Source organism: Narcine bancroftii, chromosome 8 (genome assembly GCF_036971445.1).
Source record: "Narcine bancroftii isolate sNarBan1 chromosome 8, sNarBan1.hap1, whole genome shotgun sequence".
NCBI classification, from domain to species: Eukaryota; Metazoa; Chordata; class Chondrichthyes; order Torpediniformes; family Narcinidae; genus Narcine; species Narcine bancroftii.
In genome coordinates, this window is record NC_091476.1 from 14,319,099 (window position 1) to 14,345,613 (window position 26,515).

The 26,515-nt window shown below is 38.9% G+C and overlaps 1 long non-coding RNA gene across 2 annotated transcripts in view; it reads right to left on the reverse strand.

Annotated features, from left to right (window-relative positions):
- The window catches only part of LOC138741666 (uncharacterized), a 278,034-nt gene that overhangs the window by 211,945 nt on the left and 39,574 nt on the right, over positions 1-26,515 (reverse strand). The window contains exons 2-3 of one of the 2 annotated variants that reach the window (XR_011343648.1): positions 6,192-6,216; positions 4,116-4,186 (exon numbers count right to left, since the gene is read on the reverse strand). This is a non-coding gene — a long non-coding RNA (uncharacterized lncRNA). Of the gene's footprint in view, positions 1-4,115; positions 4,187-6,191; positions 6,217-26,515 lie in introns of those variants that run through there. The other variant, XR_011343647.1, reaches the window with a different exon arrangement.

The window sequence follows — 26,515 nt, forward strand, 5'->3', positions numbered from 1 at the left end:
CAGAAGAGGTAAAGAAGAGATGGAAATGGTGGAACCAAGTAGAGCTGGGGTGATGCAAAAGTGGACGAGTAAAAGCTTATGACATTGGGCTTAAGGCTGTCCAAGAGAAGTATGATGTGTTCTTTCTCATATTTACATTTAGGCTCACCCTACCAATGAATGAGGCCAAGGACTGGTGTTCCTATATGGGAGTGATAAGGGGAATTAACCAGGAGTTCTAGCTTGGACACACAGCTGCAGTGCCTGCATTTAGAATAAACAATTTAAAAAGACAAAAATACGAGACTGTACTTACACTGAACAAACTTCACTTGCATGAATATATAAAGCTTAAAGCATTTTGCTTTATTCTCAGTCACATTTTTGATGATATTTAACCGTTCCTGCATCTGCAAGTTCATCCCCCTTCATAGAGCTGCCCAAAATATGATCAAGAACATTATAGATAATTAAAACCCTTCTCCTTGAAGTTTACAGATAAAGTCTCTAACCAGGGGGACTTACTAAGTAGGGATAAGGAGACACTTTAAGAGAGTCACCCCAAAGGCAAGTGGCATCAACCAGCTCTTCTTCCTGGGCGACACTACCTTATTTAAAAACAACTTTATTCAAACAGCTGCTATGAGCAAAACATGACCAAGGTACTTCGTAGGTTGAATATTTGCTCCCACTTTCACCAAATATTTATCTGTTACTTCAACGAACCTTTAATTTTTCCATTTTAAACTTGCATAATTTAACTTGTTATTTTATTTTTAAAATTTATTTTTCTCCTTTATTTTGTGGTTGCTTGAGGCTGCCGGTTACTTGAATTCCAGGTACTGTACAGTATTTGGGCCACACGGGTTTGTGGGCCAGAAGGGCCTGTTACGATGCTGTATGTCTACATTTTTAAAAAATTAAAATTTAATTTTTAAATTAAAAAACAAAATTTAAAAATGTATTGCTCATATGTAGCAACTCTGCCCAAGCTACTTATGTGCCCAAATGCTGGCTGCAGATGTGTGGTTTCCTTTGATCCCACAGAACTAGAAGCTGGTCTTGGTTTTCAATCGCTGTGTTCTCAGAGAACAGTAATTTGCCCGAAATATGGCATTCCCATTCTCAATAAAACAGTTATCTACTTAAGAGTGGCATTTTTCTGCTCACTGAAGACAGCGTAGCTCTGTTCTATGATGACACTGCTCTATACAAGGCTGGTATGTCTCGACTCAAAACAAAAATGATAAGAATTGGGAACAGAAGTAGACCATTCAGGTCCTTGTCAGAATTAAATTCCATCTTCCATACTCTGCTCAACTTTCCATCTGATTTAGATCTTGGATTTGCTTTGGACAACTTTCCTGACCATCAATGAAGGCATAAAGTTTCATGTTTTCATCCAAACTTACAGAGCATATCTCCTACATTCACATCCAAATTGTGAATATATATAACAGACAAGTAGCAGAGATTAATGTAAGATAGCTTGTAGCAGAAAGACTTGATCGCTGTCTCCACAGCATCCCTCGCCTGAATTGGAAGCTACTGTGTGATAGTAGTTGCTAATCCGCAGTAAAGAAGTATGCTTGACATTCAAAATCATTGTCCCTTGACTCTGCACAATCTCTGCTGACAGCTTGGAGATGGAGTCCTCTGTGCCCCTCGTTGTCTTCTGCGTTTGTTGCGACAGGACTCACAATGTGGATTGGCATCAGCTTTGGTATTAGAGTTTTGTATCTGTGGTTCTCATTAGTTCCCTCCAGGATGTGGCAGATGCACAGAACTCCAGCAGCTATCTTGATGCACTACACCTTATGCCAGAATGTTTCTTGCAGTCTGTTTCCCAGTTTATCTCCCACATGACTCACAACTAAATGTGTTCATCGTTTATAGTATCAGGCCTGAGATGATGCTGTTGGGTGCAAGTGCAATGTTAAACTTTGATCATCATTCCACTGCTATCCTTGATGATCCCTCCATGTCTTTTCACTCCTTGCACTCCATGACATTCTCGTCATCATTCCTCTTCTATCCTTGAAGATCCCTCCATGTCTTTTTGATCCTTGCACTCCATGGCATTCTCTTCATCATTCCTCTTCTATCCTTGATGATCCCTCCATGTCTTTTTGCTCCTTGCACTCCATGACATTCTCATCATCATTCCTCTTCCATCCTTGACGATCCCTCCATGTCTTTCTGCTCCTTGCACTCCATGACATTTTCTTCATCATTCTTCTTCCATCCTTGATGATCCCTCCATGTCTTTTTGCTCCTTGCACTCCGTGACATACTCTTCATCATTCCTCTTCTATCCTTGAAGATTCCTCCATGTCTTTTTGCTCCTTGCACTCCATGACATTCTCTTCATCATTCCTCTTCTATCCTCGATGATCCCTCCATGTCTTCTTGCACTCCATGACATTCTCTTCATCATTCCTCTTCCATCCTTGATGATCCCTCCATGTCTTTTTGCTCCTTGCACTCCATGACATTCTCTTCTGGAGAGGTTCTTTCCTGCTCTCTGCAAAGACAAAGTCACAAGTCTTATCTGTAAGGTGTGGTGATGCAGCTCAGTAGATGATAATCATGTTGACTCTAATGAAATAAAATACTATTAAAGGCTTTTGATGAGCTTACCTGGTAGATTGTGGATAGGTTTTACTGTCCAGATGTTTTGAGGATGGATGTTCCATCTACTCATTAACTAGGGCATGGTCTTGCCTGGGACCAGGCATTGTTCTTCTAAGGCCACTTCCCTGTGCAGGTGGCTACTTTCTTATTTCTTGCCCTCTTGGCCTAAGTGGAGGAGCTGAAGAACATTGAGTAATCTTTTCATTATCATCAGTTTAGAAGCCTAAATGTGCAGGATGCAGGAATAAAAACTCAGTAGTTTAGTGTGACTCTGTGCGTCTGTTTTCATGAGAGAGAAGGTCAATATGAAAGAGCAGTTTTAAGTCTAAGGCTCAACTTGGCATCTGTTATGGCCACACTTTTACCAACACCATCTGAGCCATGGCCACCCCAATGGTGTTTCAAATGTTGTTTTTAAAAGGCAACTCAATTTTACATGAATTTCAAATTCAGTGATGATTCAAAGAAAAGGTTTTAAAAAAGTGATAAAATCAACAAGAAACACAGGTAATCATACTGAACTAAGGCAGAACTTAACATCCTTTCTCCGGAGCAACAATTTCCAACTGAATGAGAGTACTTTGGCACAATTAATTAGATCATGCCATTTTATACCAATCACTTCTTATGTGTACCCTATAAAATTTTAATTGGAACAAACAGAGCTCAGGCAGTTATAGATAACAAGATGCTACCTTGCAAAATATTCAGTTGTGTTCATTGGCGTTTAAAAGTAAAATGGTCATGGAAAAACTGGCTGCAAATGTATTGGCAAAGGAAATCTCAGTGATAATTCAAAACTCTTAGTCAAGTCTGTCTGGGATTTCATTTCAGAATACTTTAATATTGCAAACAGATACGTTTCATATTTTATATATAATTTATTCACATTTTGCCAAAGAGGTTTTCAGGAATCCTTTCATCCTTGGCCTTCTACATTGTATCTTTAGTGGGGTTTTTTCAAAAATCTGCACTCGTTAATTCTGTACATACAAGTCAATATCAAAACTAGAAAATTAACTTCCTTCCTTGTGTAAGTATTTCTCGATTCCCCAGGCTCTATTTGCTACACCTTCGCAGTATCCCGAATTAAAGCAAATGCAAATGAGCAACAAACATAACATCAAATCAAAAATCTATACTGGAGGAATTTTTAGTATTTGTACACTTTTAATGTTTCTTTGTTTTATTTATAGTTTCAGCAAGTTTCAGACCTACTTTTCTGATATACCAGAAGTATGACAATAATTACATCAAATGCAGTCTGAAATTATGGCAGTTATAATTATTATACTTAGCACTGCAAAGAAATTGGAATAAAGTATTGATTACCAATGCAGCTCAGATGACAATTGGTTTAGCTGCTTTGTCTTTGCCTCAATAGGAAGGGCTTTTTTTTTCCTGCTGTGACATTTATGGATGAAATACTACAAATGGTTTGGTGAATGAACACTTGATAGACGTTCCAAAGTTAAATAACAAAGTTATTCACAAATTCAAGTCTGCCTCTGTTGAGATATTTGCCAGGTAACAGATCAAGGAATAAATGATGAGTGGTGATTTGCATCGTGACCTAAATAAAATACAGATTTGGAAGATCATTTACTGTACCCAACTGATTAATTGTACTAACAAGTCAATACAGAAACATCCTGACAGTGCTGAGTCTAAATGTGTTTCAACAATAGCAGTTTTCTCATTTCAATTCGCTCCAAAATTCAGGCCCTAATATATCCTTTCATTCATATGCACAACAAAGACAGAATTATTCAATTAATTATGAAGATTCCCTTGAAACCTAAAATGAGGTTTCAATAATGACATGCTATTCTTCACTTGATAGGTGGTATTTGGATCATTCCTACAAAGGACCGGAGTCTTGTCAGAAATGGAAGGGGTTTTATAGACAGAGTATGCAAGTAAATATATTTCTCTCACTGCAGCTTGATGAAGACCTCTTGATGAACCTTACGGAAGTAGTGAACAAGATTCTGCAGACGATAGGCTGTTGCATCGTCAATCTATAGATGCTGCTTGCTAAGTAGCTTTCTTCGGTTTCACGAGCAATGTGATCTCCTACAATTCCTGCCCCATCTTCAAAATCACTGGATCTCGGTACCAGAGAAAGTCACTTTTTTTTAAAAAAACTGCCTTCCAATAGTTATAGCTCTAATGCAGGTGTGGAAAGAATGGCAAAGATCCAGCAATTTCCATGCAGAACTTTTGTCCTTGTACCTTATGTTTGAAGTTATGATTTACTGAAATAACATGCATAGCACATACTTAAAAAATACTTTAAAGTTGCAAATTAATAAAAAGATGATGAAAATCCAGTGTAAAAGGTTTCTGCCTTTGCTTTATGTCCATTGTGTCTGTGCAACCAGCATATCCCTCTTGGTGAAAAGGGAATATTATTCTGCTACATGGATACAGGAACCGAGGTAAATTCATAAAACTGATGCTCTGTGACTTGAAGTGAATGGCTGAAACAAAAAAGTGCATGATATAGCCTGACCTCTTACATTTCAATTAACTCATGTGTTTTGAGTAAAAGATTCATTAAAATCATTCAACGAAGCACTTTTGTTGGCTGTTCAGGAAGACATTGTGTATCCTCCAAATCTTTCTATTTTCAGTTTGTTGTTGAGAAGGATGCAGAAATGTTTGCCCACTGAGACAGGATTTATCAAAGAGGGGATTCTCTCCTTCGTGCACAAGATAGAAAACCCAATGGAATAAGCATGAAAGGATGATTGAATTAAACGCACAATGCTGACCAAACTCATACTTTATATCACAAAGTTAGATATATTGGCTTGAACCCTTCATCAAGGTAGAGCAAAATGTACACAGGTGCCTAAACAATAGTGGGGGGGGGGGAGGGGGGTGCAGGCAGGGTAAGAGAGGAGCACAGACCCATAAGGAGGTAAAAGATAGATGAGGGAGGGAGTGCACACCAGCAAGGGGGCGATGCCCCTTCCAAAAAGGGGGAAGGGGGATAGCTCTGTAAATGGAGAGGAAAGGGGGTGGAGGGCTGAAGGAAAGAAGACAGATGGATAGGCAAGGAGTATGGAGAGTGGTTGATCTTAATCCCATCTGTTTGGAGAGTGCCCAGACAAAATATTAGGTGTGGTTCTTCCAATTTCTAGCATAAATCAGATAAAAACAAATGCAGTTGTCGATTAATTGAGTGTAATTAGGCTGAGAAAAAACCCTGGAGTAAGGAACATCAGGAACAAGAAGATAAGCTTGACTTTTGCTGGCAATATAAATGGACTGGGCTAGATTAACTGCCTCAATGATAGCTTTTCCAATTTTCAATTCCATTAAGATGTATGAATGATCATCAACTTATCAACCATCCAATTTACAATATTTCCTAATCAATATTTATTTTATTAGTTCTAAATAGAGCAGACAATAAACTGATGGCCTTTCTCATTACAGATTCCATGTTATTTGTTTTGAATGAAATTATTATTCCATGCCAAGGAATTTTTTTTAGCCTTTCTCTTTTGCATCAAATTACACTATTACAGATAACTGAAGAACAATTTGATAATATGTCATCTACTCACTGTTTCAGTTGCCCATCGACAATTTCTGAAAAACAAAAATATAATGGCTATGTCATGCTAATGTTTTAGTCTTTCTGTTGTCATCTCAGATGATAGAAATGCAAACAGACTGAATGCAACATAAAACTAGATAATACAGTCTATTCTCTTGATATTTGCATAATGGTTTGCAATCAATCTGTCCTCATAATCACAAGACAACAACAAAAAAAATCCATTCTTCAGGGCTTCCAGAGCAGTAAGTGCTTTTATGCAAAGTCACTGACTGGTAAATTGTGCCTAAACTAATTAGAGCAAATAATTCATTGCCAATGGGTTGTCATCTTGTGCCCTACCTCCGAAATATTGACAACATCAGGTTTTACTTGAGTCTGGACATGCAGCAGCCTTCCACAAGCTATTTTTTCCTTCCTTTAATGGTTTCCTGACACACGTCATAACTCAAAAGTAATTATGGGAGAGATTGTGCCTGTTAAACAGCCTGACTTCCATTATTTCAAGTCCCACAGTTTCTGACACAGAAACTAAGATATAGATAACATGAATAAAACAATTCTGTTTTAATTAAACAGTGAGTAATTACAATTTTTGAAGATTCTAATTATAAAATTTTATTACTGACATATTATTTGCATAATCAAATATTCATATCAGGTGTTCGTTTGATTTTGAAACTTCTCAAATATTTGATATTTTCTTGCATATATTTCCATACCTTATGAATAGGTCATGAGAGTTGATATAGAATAATCATTAAAGCTAATGAAAATGTTCTCTTCCTGATTCTAAAATGGATTGAAAGCCAACTTTCAAATTGTCATGGTTTTGAGAAGACAATTCCAAAATAAAATCACTCAAAACAACATTGGTGAAGAAATTGCATTTTGTGACAATTGATTTCCCAAATTTGCCAATGTCCCACATACAAAGTTTGTCCTTAACTGTCATAAATCTCTCAACAACACAAGGGGTAGCATGTGGAGCAAGGACTTCAGTGGATATGTTAACTCACATTGGAGGGCGATAGAAAAGGGAGGGAGTGGTGGTGCACAGTAAACTTCACCCACAAAACAACGGAAAATTGTTGGTTGGGCAGCTAAACAGAACTCCCAGATTTAACCATCAGTATCAACTATAATACTTCAAAAGCTTTTGATATTCAATATTTAAAATATTCAGGAATTGTGAACATTTAAAAAAAATAAGAATTTTTGGTACTTTGCCTAAGACCATTAAAATAGCATTTAACTTAAAGCTTTAATGGGAACAATTAAGATATTTGAGAAAGTTGTGGCAAAAAAATTTAATTATGTTATGAGTTATTTTATATATAAATGTTGTTAAAAGTGATCGTGGGGGGTTTAGTGCAGGTCACTTCACAAACAGATACTTACACTTTACATCTAATTTAAAATTCAAGAGCTGGACATGCAGGCCACAGTGGCTTTGCAACAGACAATGGAACTGTTTTGGAAGGAAATTCAGAAATAGGTACAGATGGAACAAAGCCTGGGCTCAAATGCTGATAAAGATCTTTCAAGGATTGGGTTTGGAGCCTTGGGAGAAGTTGGTTTTTACAAGCAGAGCGAGAGAGAGAGAGAGAGAGAGAAAGGAAAGAGGGAGAGAAAAGTCAGCTCTACAGTAGCTTTTGAGACTGCAACATTATAAGCTGGCAGGCATGTTGAAAACCCCATTTTGAATACGGGTTGTGAGTTTTGAGTTCAGCCTGTTGAAAGCCCTCATTGTCCTTACAAGAGGAAATGTCTGGCTAGAATGTTTCTCCTGAAATAAGGGAAACAAGAGAAACTCTGTGGTGACCTGGAAGAAGAGGGTATCATTTGGAAAATCCATGGTGGGGCAAGTTTCTTCGGCAAGACACTGAAGTGGCTGATTGGAGGAAATCAGTTTCCATGTGTCCAACGAGCAACAAATATCTCTCTGAAACAAACAAGGACCTTCCTAAGTAGTAACCATTTACCTTTAAGCACCAAAACCTGGTGAAAATTCATAAATGTTAAATTCTATCCACAGTATAAGAATTGCTTGATACCAGTGAACTTGGAGGAGTGAGACTATTAAAGCAAAGAACTTTCCTGAACATGTACTCATTATATACATGCAAGCTTAGAATTAGAAGGGGGCTAAGTTAATAGTAATAAGTTAAAGTTTGTTCCAGTTTTTATGTTTAAGGAAAATTAAAAGTAGCTTTTGCTTAAGTAACCATTTGTCTTGGTGAATTTCTACTGCTTCTGGGTTTTGGGATCCACTGGGCTCACGACAATTAAAAAATAACAATCTGCTGGAGCATGTCAGCAAGTCCACCAGCATCATGGGAGAGAAAAATAATGCTTCAGATTCCACCCTCTGCAGTTTTTAATGCGTCTTAAGTAATTAAACATTTTAGTCTCTCACAATGGCCCCCTGCATTCAAATAAATGGATTCGTGCTTCCGGAGTCAGATCTAACCTGGATTCCTTAATTTAAAGGATGAGAAATTGGCCTAGGTTTGCTTTCCACTTCTGGACTCCAGAGGAGACCATCTATCAAGCAAAATCAGTGATTCCAAAGTGAACACCTCCTAAGAATATCAGAAATTCTGGATTATGTAAGCACAGGCTTATTGGGACTTAATTGGAAGAATGCTGTTGGGTTTAAGTTGGGCTGAATTCAAATGAATTTGAGAAACATGCAGAACCAGAATAATATTATAGTAATAACTTTTCTTTAAGATCCTGGTAGGGATGAAGGAAAAGAGTAAAAACCCTTGGTCTCTGGCACCTATGGGGATTGGTACATGCCAGATAATAGAACTTTCCGTGCTTCAGTTTGTGTGTAGTATAGATTGGCTAACTAATGGTGATGTGTGCCAATTTAAAATTTTGGGTTTTTTTTTTAACCTATTTATTTTCCGCAATTTTCTTTTGTAGATTGCCTGAATTCTGGATAACAGGGCTACATGTTAGTAAATTGTGGAGACACACTCAATACTCGTTTTCCTGATGTGATGCAGGTAATAAATTTAGGTCCAAATAACTGCATCAAGATTTTACTGTGCACACCCTGGGTCCTGGTAATATGCCAAACATTTAGAGCACATTTGCTATTCTTCCCTCTTTGGAAAACATCTTGTCCCTCCAAATTTATGCAAGCTATTAGTAGTCTCAGTGAAATCCCAAAACTAAAGTCTGTATTTAGTCTGATAAAAGGTAGCAAGTGGAGTATTGGTGTGGCATCTGTGTGCCAATCAGTGCTTTTTTAAATTATCAAGAAAGGATGTTAAAAAAGCAGAAAGCATAATGAGAACACAAAAATGCTGGAGGAACTGCAGCCTTTTCAGCATCCATAACTAACATTTCAAGCCAGGCCCTTTCTCAAGGCATGAGCACAAAGCTGGCAGGCACCTGAATATTAAAGGGTGAGGGAGGAGGGAAGTGAGGGTGTGGTGACTGTGGTGCAGCAAAAAGGCACAAAACACAGAAAGATTGTACTTCAGGCTTTAATCCATTTAAAGTCTTGTACACCGGTTTCAGTCTCGATAGTTCGACGTGTGACTGGCCCAGGAATGAGCCGACTCAAGGTCGATATCCAGGTCAGTTGATTAACAGCGGCCAGGTGGAACCAGCCTCCCAGGTGGTCTTTCTGCAGGTAAAAAGGTCACTCCTGCAGCAGGCTGGTGGCTTTATCACCACAGAGGGCAGGGGGAGGAGCAGAGGCCAACAGGAAAAAAGTGGCAACACTGGACAATGAAGATTTTGCTTCCTGAACATTTTTGAGTGTATTTTATGGATTTTGGGTTTTGGATGATGAAAATCACGACAATATTCCTATCACATACCTTTTTTATTCAGCATATTGCTCTCAAGGCAAGCAGTTTGCGTCAATCTAAGCATGCTTGGGCCTGAACTCAGTGCATGTGCTATGCAAATATTGTTTTTGGCCTGGACATGCGTGGAAGGCAGCCACAGAGGACAAAATTACATCCGGCTGATTGACAACATGCTTCAAGCAGACAAAACCACGAAGTGCAGCACACCATTGAAAATTTATTTTCTGCATTCACCCTTGAACTTCTGCCCTGCTGGCGCAGCCAGTGATGAACACGGTGAAAGGTTTCACCAGGACATTGCATCCATGCAAAAGCAGTATCAGGGCAACTGGAATCCATCAATGCTGGCTGACTACTGTTGGTCACTGACACAAGAGGCATCAGATGCTGAGTACAAACAAAAATCATTGGCGAAACGTTTTTCGGTCAGTTGAATTAACACAGTAGCCACTTTTACACAGTCACTGAACAGCAGAAATTTCTGCTCCGGTGGCAGTGTAAAAATATCAGAATAGAATTTTTTATCCAAATTCCATCCCATAATTTTTCCACTCAAACCCCTACACATTTTTACGGAGAGGCTGCAGGTGTAAATTGACTGCAGCCACTCGGTAAGAAACAGGCCTAATGAATACAACATTCCCACCTCTGAAAACCTCTACAACACAGGAAGGCTGTGTAAAAGTGCCTCTATGTAAACGGGACACACCAGATGGAACTATGCTTATTTTTTTTGGCATCATTCCAATTTCTGCGTAAAAATGCCAATTGTGTCATCATCCCCATGCAATTAAACACATTAAATTCAATAAACATTAATTTAATCTTTCTCCAACTTTCTGAATGGTACAGCAAATTTTAAATTATCTTGGTGTTTAGCTTGAAGTTGTCTATTATAACCACCACTTTTTTTTCAGGAAGCAAACTTTTTGAGAAACACTGTTGTGCAGTGTAATTGAACATGGATAGGAGGACAGGAGAGGAAAGGTGAGAATTGATCAGGAGAGGGGTTGGCCCTGGGGATACAAAGCTTGAGGAAAGAGAACAAAGGGAAAGAGAAAGACAGAGCTGGAGGAAAAGGCGACATGAGGTACTTTCAAGCAGGGAAAACACCCTTCCATAAAGGCAAAGGTTCTTCACCCTTAGGGCTAAAGACCTTTCTGAATGCGCCATGACTGACTCCAAGGCGCTGATTCCAACCCTTCTTGGATAATTGGTGGAGCGCAGCACTCCACCACCTGACCTGAATGTACAGCCACTGCAAGAGGCTGGTTATGGGCGGGCTGAGGATGCCATCAACCTGCGACCCATCTCACCACTCAAGGCAGGGGCGGCAGCCATTGGGGGAGAGCAGACTGTCGGGGCAGTGCAGGCCTTCGGGGCAGCCGATATGGGCTGCGAAAGCCACACCGAGCCACTTCGGCCTTCGGGGCCACTCTCTGCGGCTCATAACGCGGCAGAGCAATGGCCGTCTTTCCGACCCATAATCCCCATGCAGCCAGAACTGTTCTGGGAACCACAGAGTGGTTCCAGCTGTGTGAGAGATTACGGGTCGGGAAGATGGCCATTGTTCTGCCACGTATTTATGACAGGTAGCGCTATGGCACCAGTCGTTCCACCTCCATCAGCTCCGGAGGGCACAGGGAGGTGCCTCTGGATATCAATAGGACACTAGAGCAGCTTTTAGGACTGCTGTCTGAAAGGTAAGTTTTAGGTTTTCAATCTGCACTCACACCCGGGCTCCAAGCAGAGGCCTGACATGAAATGGCCTATTGAGGACAGTCAGGAGCTAATGAAAAACAAGTAAGTCAATATTAATGCTATTTGCTTGGAAAGCAGAAAACACTGATTGCAACACTCTGTTTGCTAAATATAAAAAGGTAATAAAGATGCAACACTCATAAATGTGGGAACTAAGCCAATTATGCTATACTGAAAAGCTAAGCAGCATCTCAGCAAGTCACTATTGTATATTACCACAAAGATGGAGGAACTGCCTTCAGAATAGATGCCCTTATGGGATTGATGGTAATTTGATTAGTTCTAATATGGCCAGTATTTATGCATGATTCACTCAAAAGAATTAAATTCCTCACATGCAGTAAAGAGTTCAGTATCAAGAATCCTGAAATCTATTTTCCAAATTAGTAGAAATCTTGCTGGGAATAAATATTTGCTTGTCCAGGAAGACTTCAGATAAATGACCTTTTCTGTATAAATTCCACACCCCCAGTCAAGCCACAAACCAATGTCAACAGTCATCACTTCTTATTTATTTACCTGTGACAGAATTTCAAGATGTCCTGAGGATGCAATAAATTATTGTTAATCGACTCCTCTTTTTTCAGGATTATGCATAATCTCCAATGTCCTGAGTAAATTGCTTGGAGATACAATCAATATTATTAAAACCCATAACCTAGATTGCATCAATTACTTTTGTTTAGCCTGGAAGCAGCATTCATCTACTTGAAAATAAGCATTTGGCATGATTATTCATTGTGTTTAATTGATGAACAGCAAAAGAGGTGAGACTTGCTTGTTGACATGAATGCAGGATCATTCTTTCTTTCTTTGGCTTTGCTTCGCGGACGAAGATTTATGGAGGGGTAAATGTCCACGTCAGCTGCAGGCTCGCTTGTGGCTGACAAGTCCGATGCGGGACAGGCAGACACGGTTGCAGGGGAAAATTTGTTGGTTGGGGTTGGTTATTGGGTTTTTCCTCCTTTGTCTTTTGTCAGTGAGGTGGGCTCTGCGGTCTTCTTCAAAGGAGGTTGCTGCTCGCCGAACTGTGAGGGACCAAGATGCACGGTTTGAAGCGAGATCAGCCCACTGGCGGTGGTCAATGAATCATTACCCAATTCTGAAAGCCACTTTACAACTATTTAAAAACAGAATGACAACCAATTGCTTCATCCAAGTGAATTTGTCTATTTTGCATCAATGGGATCCAACTGGTGCCACACATCTTTAATCAACTGGAGTCAGTATATAGACTTCACTGTTATTGCTAAGTTTCCTTCAGCCCCAAAACATTTGAGGCAAGATATTCTATTTGATGGTTATGAAGACAGGTGTTCAGAATTAAACTAACTCAAGGATAGACTCTGACATAGGAAGCTAAATATCACGATTTTGATTTGTCAGTTGCAATGAGCTGGCAGACTAAATGAATAAAGGATTTTTTTTTTCCAGTATCACTTTTATTGACAATAATAAGAAGTGTTGAAAGTTACGAACAATTGGAAGAAGTTGCTAGCAAAATTCCTGGGGCATTTTTTGTGTCAATTGAAAAATGGCAATTTTTCTTATATTCAACCTTCACAATTGAGATAGCTCCAATAATTTATCCAACATTTTATTGTGCATCTAATCAAAGGAAGATTATAAGAAAATGAAAAAAATAGAATATGTAACTTTGAGCTATTAATTGTGATACAATTATTGAAGACCACTATAACAATATTAACTTCTGTCAATGTCAGATACTTTTCCATTTTTTAAAAAAATGTTGATTTAACTTTCTAAATCTGCTGATGACATTGACTCTTGTGGAGATGACAATTTCAGCAGATCTTCCGTCATTCCATGTCCTCCCCAATCATTCATCCCTCTTGAGTAAGGGGTGGGTTACATGCCCCAGAAAATTAATCAACTCAGGAGGGCAATGAGGTCTGTTCTGCCAAATTGCCAGATATTTGCACTTTCTAACTGTTCTAAGTTTCATATTATGAGAAAGGACCACCGTGTCAACTGTCGATCTCAATGAAATTAAAAGTTGAGATCTCACACCAGGCAAACTTAGGTCTCATTGTTGCCCAGATGAATGCACATTACCTCAAGTTCTTTTGGAGAGAAAAAAAATCATCAGGCAAAATCCTAAGCAATTTATATTTCTCTTTGAATCCAATTGCAGGCCCCTGACTTGATGCTTCGTTGGTATGCGTGAAATTAAAATAAAGAGGCTCAACTTGCAACTTTATGATTCCTGAGCAGAATATTAGATAGCTTGTTTGCCAACTAAGCTATCAGGGGAGCTTACCAAAGCTCTGCACAAAAATAACTTTCATGCATATATTATTTATGGTGGCAAAAAATCAATTTTAAAATATCCTAATGGTATTATTAAACAATAATGAGGATGTAGAGGGTTGGAAGGGTGAATGTTGAGTTTGTAGAGAAAATCCAGAACTCGAGTTGCAGACTAAGTACTAAGTCAAACGGACTGAATTATCAGCAAGTTGCATTTTCTGAATTTAGCATTTGGATTCATTTTCACTTTCATAAAATTTACAGGAAACCTATCAACTTGTCCAACAGAACATCATCTCCTCTTGAGTTGCAGAACATCAATTATTGTTTTTAATCTGCAGGCCATGTAACAACACAATCAAGGAATTTGGTGTTAATTCCTGCACCGCGATTTATCCTGCAGGACCCCAACAAGTTTTTGGAGGAAGCCTGCAGTGTAAATCGTACCGGAAAAACACGTTGACAGTCATTTACTCTACTGCACGTCCAACCACCAGGACTGTTGCATTCAGGTACTTGCAGTCTAAAAAGGCACCCAGTGTGAATGATCACGTGGGCAGCAATAATGTTCTTTTTTTCAGTGATTCTCCTGACATTGCAGTCAAAAGAACATAAATGATGAAGCCCAGATCATCTCCTGATCAAGGATACATGACAGCAGGGAAATTGGAACAATATGGGAAAATATTAGGAATCGTAATACACTCTTTGATCCGTCAGGTCTGGGCTCCATTTCATGTTGATTTGCATCTCAGCTCCACTCTAACCCGCAACCTCAATCACTTTAACTCATCAAAATATACCAGTTATCGGCATAAAACGTTCAATTATAGTTATATGTAAAGCAGCATGTTGTTTTTATATTAATTTTTAAATGTAATAGCCATAATTTTAATTTTGTCATTTTTGATTCCCCACCTTGAGGAAACAGAATCTCTAAAATAATTTGATTTTATTTAAAATAATGACTGCTTCTTTAAAAGGGGTTATATTTTTGACTGTTTGTCCCTTTCAGGAACAATGTAGATTTCAGATTTATTGTCAGAGGACATACATGACATCACTTACAACCCTGAGATTCCTTTATCCCGCGGGCATGAAAAATTATGAATAATTGGTAGTGCAAAAAAAAGTGTACACAGTGTAAACATGTAAACAAATAAAGAATAAATAAACAAACAGATTCCAGGCCAAACATTTTGGCAGTTTCCGCAAAGCAGGACGTCAAGCGCTGAAGAGCTGGCTCTGAATGGGCCAAAATGTTTGGCCTGGAAGTCAGCCTGAAGAAAACTGAGGTCCTCCATCAGCCAGCTCCCCACCATGACTACCAGCCCCCCCACATCTCCATCGGGCACACAAAACTCAAAACGGTCAACCAGTTTACCTATCTCGGCTGCACCATTTCATCAGATGCAAGGATCGACAATGAGATAGACAACAGACTCGCCAAGGCAAATAGCGCCTTTGGAAGACTTCACAAAAGAGTCTGGAAAAACAACCAACTGAAAAACCTCACAAAGATAAGCGTATACAGAGCCGTTATCATACCCACACTCCTGTTCGGCTCCGAATCACGGGTCCTCTACCGGCATCACCTACGGCTCCTAGAACGCTTCCACCAGCGTTGTCTCCACTCCATCCTCAACATCCATTGGAGCGCTTTCATCCCTAACGTCGAAGTACTCGAGATGGCAGAGGTCGACAGCATCGAGTCCATGCTGCTGAAGATCCAGCTGCGCTGGGTGGTCACGTCTCCAGAATGGAGGACCATCGCCTTCCCAAGATCGTGTTATATGGCGAGCTCTCCACTGGCCACTGTGACAGAGGTGCACCAAAGAAAAGGTACAAGGACTGCCAAAAGAAATCTCTTGGTGCCTGCCACATTGACCACCACCAGTGGGCTGATATCGCCTCAAACCGTGCATCTTGGCGCCTCACAGTTTGGCGGGCAGCAACCTCCTTTGAAGAAGACCGCAGAGCCCAGCTCACTGACAAAAGGCAAAGGAGGAAAAACCCAACACCCAACCCCAACCAACCAATTTTCCCCTGCAACCGCTGCAACCGTGTCTGCCTGTCCCGCATCGGACTTGTCAGCCACAAACGAGCCTGCAGCTGACGTGGACTTTTACCCCCTCCATAAATCTTCGTCCGCGAAGCCAAGCCAAAGAAAAAAAACAAACAAACAGATAACAGATCTCAACAAACCGACTGTGCAATACAGAGAGAATAAAAAGGAAAATCAAGAAGGTGCACAAGTAAGAGTCCTTAAATGAGTCTCTAACTGAGTTTGTTGTTGAGGAGTCTGATGGTGGAGGGGTAGCAGCTGTTCCTGAACCTGGTGGTGCGAGTCCTGTGGCACCTAGACCACTTTCCTGATGGAAGAACCAAGAACAGAGCATGTGCCGGTGGTATGGGTTTTTGATGATTGCTGCTGCCCTCCGACGGCAGCGTTCCCTGTAGATGTACTCAATAGTGGGGAAGATTTTGCCTGTGATTGTTCAGGGCTGTGTCCACTAACTTTTGGAGGGCTTTATGCTCAGGAGTATTGGTGTCTCCCTACCAGACCATGATGCAGCCAGTCAGTATACTTTCCACGATACCGCTGTAAAAATTTTCCAGTGTTTTTGGTGTCACTCCAAACCTCTCAAACTCCTCTCAAAGGAATTATAGGCACTGATGAGCTTTGTTCACGATGCCGTTGGTGTGTTGATTCCAGGAGAGATCCTGAGATAGTGGCTCCCAAGAACTTAAATTTGCTTACACTCTCCACGTCTGATACCTGAATGATCACTGTATTGCTTTTCTTTCCTGAAGTCAACAATCAGCTCCTTAATTTTTGTGACATTGAGTGCAAGTTTGTGGTTTGTGCACCATTCAGCCAAGTTTTTAATCTCCATCCTGTGAGTTGACTCATCCCCTTTCTTTATACAACCCACTACCGTGGCATCATTGGCAAATTTGTAGATAGTGTTATTGTCGTACCGAGGTGTACTGATGATCCTCCTGACCACCAGAGGGAGGTAGAGACTGGTTTGTTGCAGGTTCAGTTGGATTCAAGATGGATGCCTCCTCACAGTCTTGAACTTTAGCTAATAAAGTATAGTTGTTTTAAAAGAACACACGTTACTTTAGTACAATAAAAGAAACATCACACTGAACCACACAGTTGTAGGTATAAAGTGAGTTGGGCAGGGGAACTAAGAACACAGTCCTATGGTGCTCTGGTACTGATGGAGATTGCAGAGGAGATGTTTTTACTAAGAACTGAATATGGTCTGGAGGTGAGGAAATCCATGATCCAATTCCACAGTTGTGTGTTAACTCCCAGGTCTTGGAGTTTGCTGATAAGCTTTGAGGGATGATGGTGTTAAATGTCAAATGGTAGTCAATAAAGAACATCCTGATATATGCATCTTTCCTAACATTTGTTATGTATCTCAGACTTACAAAAGTTGTTTGGATGATCCCAGATCATATAATACAGGCACTGGCTCAAACCAATGTATTAAAAACTATCCTCTTCCATGAAACTCATTTATTGAGTTTTCACATTTGATATTGACACTATGGTTTGGGTACTCATTAGAAAAACTTAAAGAACCAGGTTCAATTGTAGGGCTGTGATGGTTCAGGGTGGCAACAGGAGTGCCAGAATTGGCAGCTGTAACTGCATTTTGGGTTGGGCTCAGATCCAATACTCCTCCATAACTATAAACCCATTGACAATCACCATCTGGGCTCACATGCCTGTCTGCCTGAGGAACTGAAGACCATCCAATTGCTGTTAAACCATGGATGAACAATATTGTAATATTCTTCAAATGAAGATTATATGCTCACTTTGCCTCATTATTTATTGCCTCATCTTCTGGGAGAAGTGGAGAAAAAGGTTGCCAAGAAAGGCAAGGGGAAATAAATCTGTCAAAACACTATAGTGGTAAAACAGCAAAAACACCTCTTTGCCAACTGTTCTCTGCGGTGATTCTTTTAAAATGGTCCACACAGATTAGAAATACCATAAGTATGGGAAGATACAAATTGAGGGAGTATTTTAAAATGCAGCTGGTAATAACATGTGGGAAAAGTTGTTGACCTGCCTATTTATTGCTCCCTTTATGAGGAAGCCAGTGAATCACTCTCGTTTAAACGATGCTTTGAGTGAAGCCACACAATGTCAGAATAGAAACGTCTTCTTACTTTCATATATAATACAATACATCCACCAAGGAACCAAAGGAAAATTTGAATTTCCTTTCTCTTAAAATGTGCCAGAGATTTATCTTACTTCGCAGAAACATGAAAACATAGAAAATAGATTTAAGGTTGGTTGTATTCACTGCGTGGTCTAAAGTAAGCCAGCCAATAAAAAAGAGACAACAAGAAGTAAAAGGGGAAATGTTCTCCATAAGTAAGAAGGATATGGATGCTCCCATTTTGAGCTGCCTCACCAGTCTCCTGATCACAAGAAGGCATCTGAGCAAGAGCACCTTGTATCACACGATTGTCAGATTGTTAGCTAATCAGATAATTTTAATCCTCACATTGGTTAACTCACCACTTCCCTCAGACTTTGGAATTACTGTTCCTCCCAGCCCAACAAGAAGAAAGATATTCTTGCTGTTTGCTCCACCAAACTTAAAATCTCAACGCAAAGTCAATTCAAAAGTCAAAATTTATTGTCATGTAACAAAATGCTTTTTTTTCCAGAACCATTGCATGCAGGTGCAAAAATTGCTATAAATTTCATTTTTTTTACAATTACAGCAAAAGGAGAGAAAAACTGGCGGAGGTTCATTATCCATTCAGAAATCTGATGGCAGAGGGGAAGAAGCTGTTTTTGTCCCATTGGCTGTTAATTTCAGACTCATGTACCTCCTTCCTGACGAATAGCAGTGAGAAGAGGGCATGGCCTGTTCCAAATACGTGTATTTCCTGACTCCTCATAGTGAAACTCCCTACATGGCCCATCAGTGGGATGTTACACCTTCAAATTTCTTAGAGCAGTCGCAGATTAGGGTTTGTTATTTTGTCCAAGATTAATTCTCTCCACGATATCATTCAGACACGGTTTTCCCCTTCAGAGAACTTCCTTGCTTCAGCTTATCTTCATGTTCCCTCCAGATATTCCCATTCCCATATATTTGCAGTCAGCCTCTAATCTCTGTGGATTTGAGGTTAATTAAATGCTGTCAATTAAATAACAGTCTCATTCGTATCAGTACCATTCTCAGTTGTTCAAGGTGATCACTAATGAGGCATTTGATCAAAGGCAACTGAAAGTAGTCCATTGGATTTTAAAGCATTAAAATTGAATATATTAAAAAATGGAACCTAAATTCAAATAAATAATGAGGCAAAGTGAGCATATAACCTTCATTTGAAGAATATTACAAGCCACTTGGGAGTATTATTTTAAGTTTAATAGTGGCAATTTTGTTCGGAGCACTGGACCTCACTCTCCCAGTTAGTAATATTATCACCTTCATGAAGGTGTACCAAAGTTCAAGCGAGAGGTCATTCTAATTGGTGACAATTGAATATGTACCCTGATACCCACAAATCCTACTGCATTCAGGATGAAGAGAACATTCTTCATCCCCAGTGAGTACTTGGCAAAGAAATGCAGAAAATAGTTTTTCATCCCATGTGTGAAGATTTTGCAATAACAAGAATGAACTATATCCACTCCCTGTGATTTAAACAGCAGAGATCCCCTTGATGGTACATATATATCTTCATTTTAAAAAAAAATCAATAAAAAGTACTGGAAAATCCCAGAAAACACCACGATCAAGAAAATACACATTTTTTTTGACCAATGGAATTGATTACATCGGCGTAACAAACTTCAAAATGTAGACGTTAACATAACTATTCCATTTACTTTTATGTACATTTAGAGCAAAGCTCAATGTATGCAAAACTTTTTAAATCAGCTGAAATTCAAGAGAAGTTATTAATATGTTTTTTTTAATTATTTTACCATTTTGCCTCAGGCAGTTAGCAATCGGTTTCCATATCACAAAAAAATTGTCATATGATATTAGTCTGCTCTTCTGTTTTATCATTTCATTTTTTAAAAATAAAATTTCTCATGTTAATGAATTAAACCAATGCCTTCAGGCTCCTAACTCTGCAGGAAATGAATTCCCAACCCAAGTCAAGGTGTCCGAGGCAGTGCTTACAAAATGGAGACTTTCCTATAAATAGCCTGTAATAAAAATCAGAATCATCATTAATTTAGACCACAGTCATACAGCTGGCTGGCAATTATATCGAGGGAGCTGCTTTTGTGAAATGACAAATTCTCTTACAGGGAGTCAGTGAAAACAACCATTTCACATTTGAAAGATTAAAAGGAGTTGAAATATTATTTACAGTTGTATTGCCTGGAATTTAAAAATTATTAAAGAGCGCATATGAACTGACACAAGATCTTAAGAGAAGGACGAAAAGTTGGCCATTTGTCCTTGAACCTACTTCATCATTAATTCAGATAATGGTTAATCTTCTGCAACATTTTCTAGCTCTCTTCCCATGTAGTTTGATTCCATCGCTATCTGGTTTGTAATTTGGAAGTATTAACATTTAATATCCATATTTCCTTAATTGAAGAAATTTATCTCCAAACATTCAATTTTACACTTTGAAATCAATATGCATAATCCAAAATAGAACATTCCTTTGAAGGTTTATGAGTTATTCTTAATTACATTATAATTAATTCAAAATATATCAGAATCACGTTAAACTATTATGTTATATTTACCATTTATAAGAATTACAGTAAGAACAGAGTACAATTAATTTAATTTATTTAGAAGAAAAATGGTAATGAAAATGTTTAACCCTAAATATGACCAGAAATAGATCTGATCATTTCATTTTATATTTCACAATTAGATATAAAGAATATGAACCATTTGAAAATGCAAGATGAAATACCACGTTATATTTTTGAAAGTGAACCCTATGTTAGCATTCACCTCTCTCTTGTAATCAGAACCATGGATTGAAGTACCATATTTAACTGAGATCAATAAACTAGACAAATGTACATCTTTGTTAAGGGATCATAATGAAAAAAAAAGGTCAGAATGCACAAATCACTGACGAGATTCCCAAGCGTCGATTTCAAATCCTAGCTCTTTCGAGACAAACCATGAAGTTTAAAGAACTATTTGTTTGAAGCTTGCTTTCTTATACACAGACTATCGTTTCAATTTAAGCACATTATTGTATTTGAGTAGATGCAATGAAAAGAATTTAAAAAATGATTTACAAGGATAAAGCTGAACTATTGATTGGGCACTACCAGTAACCACAAAGGGAACGATAGAATTTAATGTACTGAAGAACCTCACTGGCCCGGATCAAGGTCTAGGAATGGAAGGAAGGGAGAGGTGGCTCGACCTTTATGGCACAAGACCACGGGGGAGGAGTCATAAGATATGAGTCACCAGTGGGTGGGCCAGCTCCATATACACAGCAGTCAACAATAATGGAGGCAACATATCACCACACTATCTCAAAGTTCTGAAGATGGCAAAACTTTCTTTTCTTGCACTCATTAGCAAAATCAAGGAGATGGTTGCAGACTTCAGGAGGAAATCGGGAGAACATGAACCAGTCCTCATCTGGGGTTGGTTCGTGGAGAGGGTTAAGAACTTCAAATTCCTAAGTGCGAACATCTTCAACAATTCTGTCCTGGAGCCTCCATGCCAATGCAATCACACAGAAGGCTCACCAGGGGCTATACTTTGTGGGGTGTCTGAGGAGATTCGGTACGTCAACAAAGACTCTCGAAAACTTCGACAGGAGTACCGTGGAGAGCATTCTTGTTGGTTACATCAATACCTGATATGCAGGTGCCAACATTCAGGACAATAAAAATGCACCAGATGTCAGCCTGCGACATCACAAGAATCAATTTTCACTCGATTGAGAATGTCGACAAGAGACAATGTCTTAAAAAAGCAGCCTCTGTCCTCAAGGACCCCCACCACCCAGGCCATGTTATCTTCACTCTACTACCATTGGGTAAAAGTTGCAGAAGCCTGAAGATGAGCACTTAGGGGCACAAGGACAGCTTCTTCCTCTCTGCCATCAGATTCCTGAATGTACAATGACCCAAAGACACTGCCTTCCTTCGTCTTTTTCTTGCACAATTTTTATTTATTTTGTTGTGTCATCTATATAAATGTTTCCACTGTGACGCTGCCACAAAACAACAATACTTATGACATGTTCATGACAATAAATTCTGATTCTTCCGGTAAAGAGAAGGATGGCATAACCTAATAATAATCATTAACATTATGAAACATTTTAATGGAGTTGATATTTGTAAAATAAAGGCAAAATGAGATGAGATTGTTAAAATGATTATTGATGAACAGATAAAAGATTTGGAGGAAATCTATTCAACAAGGAAATAATGAAAATATGAAATTGCCAACCATGTACATTTGAGGGAAATGATGTGGCTGCATTAAAGGAAAACTAAGAGGGAGAAAACTCAATGGAACATAAATTCTGCCATTGGACCAATTCCTGTGTCTGTGTTGTTGATTTGCTAAGATAACAGGTCAAATGATTGCATGGCTTTACTCACATTAATAAACAGCAAAATAAAATAGCTTTATATGTACATTTAAAGGCTAAGCATTTTACAGCTGTACTTGATTTATTTAAAATGCAAAATATTTTCTTGGTGAAAGATTTTTTTTGATGAAAGAATTTTTTTTAAAAATAGGTAAATATAAATAGGCCTTTAGCTTCTATTAGAACTATAGAATCATAGAACATTACAGCACATAAACCGGCCCCTTCAGCCCTTCTAGTCTGCACTGAACCATTTTTCTGCTGAGTCCCACTGATCTGCACCAGTCCATAGCCCTCCATATCCCTCCCACCCATGTACCTGTCCAAATTCTTCTTATGTTAAAATTGAGCCCACATTTATGGAAAATATATCTATGTGCTATTCATATTGAAATATTCATATATACCTATGTGCTATTTATTCTGTTTGCATTAATTAACCCATTACTATGTAGTCCATTATTTTGTAACCTTATTATATATTCTTAAACAATTACTTTTTACATTTTACTCTGTATTGCTAGGAATACTTAGGCAAGTTATTTTGTTTATTGAGGATAACAAGTTACTCTTTACCTATGTAACTAAAAGATAAAGGTGGTGAAACTGTAGTAGGACATGTGGTATAGACCCCTCCGATAGGCACTGATAAGAGACAAGGGTAAAAGATAAAGAGTGGCAAAAGACAGTAAAAACACATGGTTGGAGACCTGATAAGATAAACAACTCAGAGATAATAGTGGCAAGCTAAAGAACTGACAAATAGCTTGAGATAAAGAAAATGATGGACTGTCCAGAATTGACACACAGATAAGATTGGAGAATGATGGATTGTATAAGAAAGGATAGAATTTGAGCATAAAAAGAGGGTGCTCCATGTGTCCAGCAGAGAATTAGGGATTTATTCTCTGACTGTCTCAGCTTTTACTTATAAATAAAGGTTTTACTTTTTTAAGAATTCTCCATGTTGCCTGGCTCATTATTGGACATTGGAAAACCACGACGTAGTCTCCACCTCATTTGATAGCTCAATCCACATTCTCACCACATAGGACATTCCCCTTTATATTCCCTCTAAACATTTCCCCTTTCACCCTTAGCCCACGTCCTCTGATTTGTATCTCATCAATCCTCAGTGGAAAAACCGATCTACATTTAATCAGTCTATCCCCCTCATAATTTGAAATACCTTGAACAAATCTCCCCTCATTCTTCTTTATTTCAGGGAATAAAGTCCTAGCCTCTATAACCTTTCCCTGTATTCATTTCAAATAAAACATGTTGACTCAACCGTTTTATCCTTGCGAAGATGATTCTCGACTGAAAAAGAAAGGAACTGAACTAGTTTAAAGTGAAATCCTTTTGGACAATGATTGATGCCCATTTTGTGATGTGTCTTGCAACCAAGTATCATCGTACAAGTTCCCAAAATAGAGAAAACAAAACCACTGCACTGAAAGTATAATTGATTCATTCTGGACAATCTTATTTATTATGTTTTCAAGATTATATATTTTGATAATCTTCAGTTAAATTGTTCCTGAAGAACAGTGAGCTGTGTGAATGGAGTTTTAGCAGCTAATCCACCCAAGGTTCCGGTTATTTCCAGTGATGGATTATCATATTGAAATGAAGAATGGTGTTTCAGCTCAAATGTCGATCCAAGCTAACTAACTATTGTGATATTTGCTGCTTATTTCATTCTCTAGGTACATGTTCTTTTATCATCGACTTTTCCCAATCATAAAGAGTAAAAATGGAGGGGACATTGAATTGAAGTAATTTGTCAAAGAATTTGAGAGGATTTAAGAAAAATGATTTTCACTCAGAGGGTAGCAAGGGTCTAAACCATTCATTCACTACATCTTCCTCATCTGACTGAACAATAGAAACACCAGACTTGCTTTATATTCATTTGGAGCTTTATTACAGACTGCCGAATGGTTTCAAGCACTCAGCAAAAGTATCTTCCTCTCTGCGTGAAAGGTTGAGTTGTTCAACACATTTTTAAAAAAATGTGCTTGAAAATAGCAGCTCCGTGGATAAATGTTAGAAGATAGGATTAGATTACCCCGTTATTGTTTGACAAGTAGGGACAAATAGCAACTTTCTAGATTTAAAAATTCTTAAGATTTTATCACCTTATACTCAATCAAAGACAAAATATTACCATATTTCTTCCTATTGTAAATAATTACCCACATACGTTAAAAAAAAATTGGAACATACCAATAAGATGAAGATCCAGTAAGTAATAATCAATATGCAGGAGAAGCAGATTCTGTTTGAATACTCCTGAGCTTTTGGGAGGTAGAACTACACGTCCTCACACCCTGACCCCTATAAGGACTCCATCCCCTTTCTCAATTTCTCCATCGTCTCCGCCGCATCTGTTCCCCAGGTGAGGTCTTCCAGTAGAGATCTTCCAAAATGTCTGCCTTCTTCCACGGATGTGGCTTGCCCTCCACCACCAACTCAGCCCTCACCCTTCTCTCTTCTATTTCCCACTCATCTGCCTCCAGACGGAAGAAACACAGAACCCATCATCCTCACCTACCACTCTACTTACCTCTGCATCCAACACATTATCCGCCAGAATTTCTGACACTTACTACAGGATCCCACCACCAGACATATTTTCCTTCTTCTCCCCTCTCAGCCTTCTATCGGGACGGCTTCCTCTATGATTCCCTCGTGCATTTATCCCTTCCCAGGCCTTTGCTGTTAAAATCTCTGAACTATGTCTCGTGTTCAAAACTCTGACTGGCAGGTGCATTTGGTACGATCTGAGTCAATCTGACACGAAAATATGATAATCATATATACAGATATAGTACCCCAAATCCAAAAAACTTGGGACCAGGCACTGTTAGGTTTTTAGCTTTTTCAGTTTTCAGAACACAACTGAAAAAAAAAACCCCAAAACAGCACAGTAGCTTCAGCAGAATATTTGTATCGGTAAAACAACAACAAACAATGACATGATGCCACAAGTGGAAAATTCACATAAAATAATCTTTATACTACATACCAAAAAAAAAACATCTCTCCATACAAAATAAAATAATTGCAACACCCCACTCCTGCCAGGAAGCCGGAAGTCTCCGCTCCTGCCCAGAAGCCCGAGCGACCTCTTCGATGCAGATGGCACAGCACCCAACATTGAGAATGGAGTTGCCATTGCCACTCCAGCTGCAGCCGATGCTGAAGACTTCATTCGACCCAGCTCCATTTAGCATCTTCCCGGCCGGAATATGTTATTGTAATAAAACCAGTGCCAACGGAGCATCAGAGCCCCACATGGGCAAGTCAGGAGTTGAATTTCTTTCCCGACTTGTGACATCATGTCGGCGCTAAAAAGAAGTTTGATTTTTGGATCTTTTCTGTAATTTGAACTTCGGATATGCGGTACTCAACCTGTACCAGTAAAAATCCCTGGTATCTGGCACTTACCATTAGGGTTAGGGTTAATTTCCTGGTCACTTGAGAGTGCATGTTGCGTGAATGGAGAACTGATGGCGAGGAACACCAATTAAACTTCCATATTTTTACCCATGTGTTTTCTGTGTTCCACCACACCCCGCCCCCCAACCCTCGCTGGTTGCTTGAGGATGCCAGTTGCTTGAATTCCAGATGACAGGGATTTTACTATACTTGTGTGTTCCCTGTTTACTGGGGCTCCATCCTTGAGAGCAAAGAGTGTATCTGTCATTGGCAAGGTGCCCTCTGTGTTACGTCTCCTCAAATTTTGTTATCTATTTCTTTCCAAAAAAAATCCTTCTGTTAGCCAAGAAATATTTGTGTTTATTTGTACAATTTTTATGTACAAGAAATACAGTGATGGAAAGAGCCAAGGAAAAGG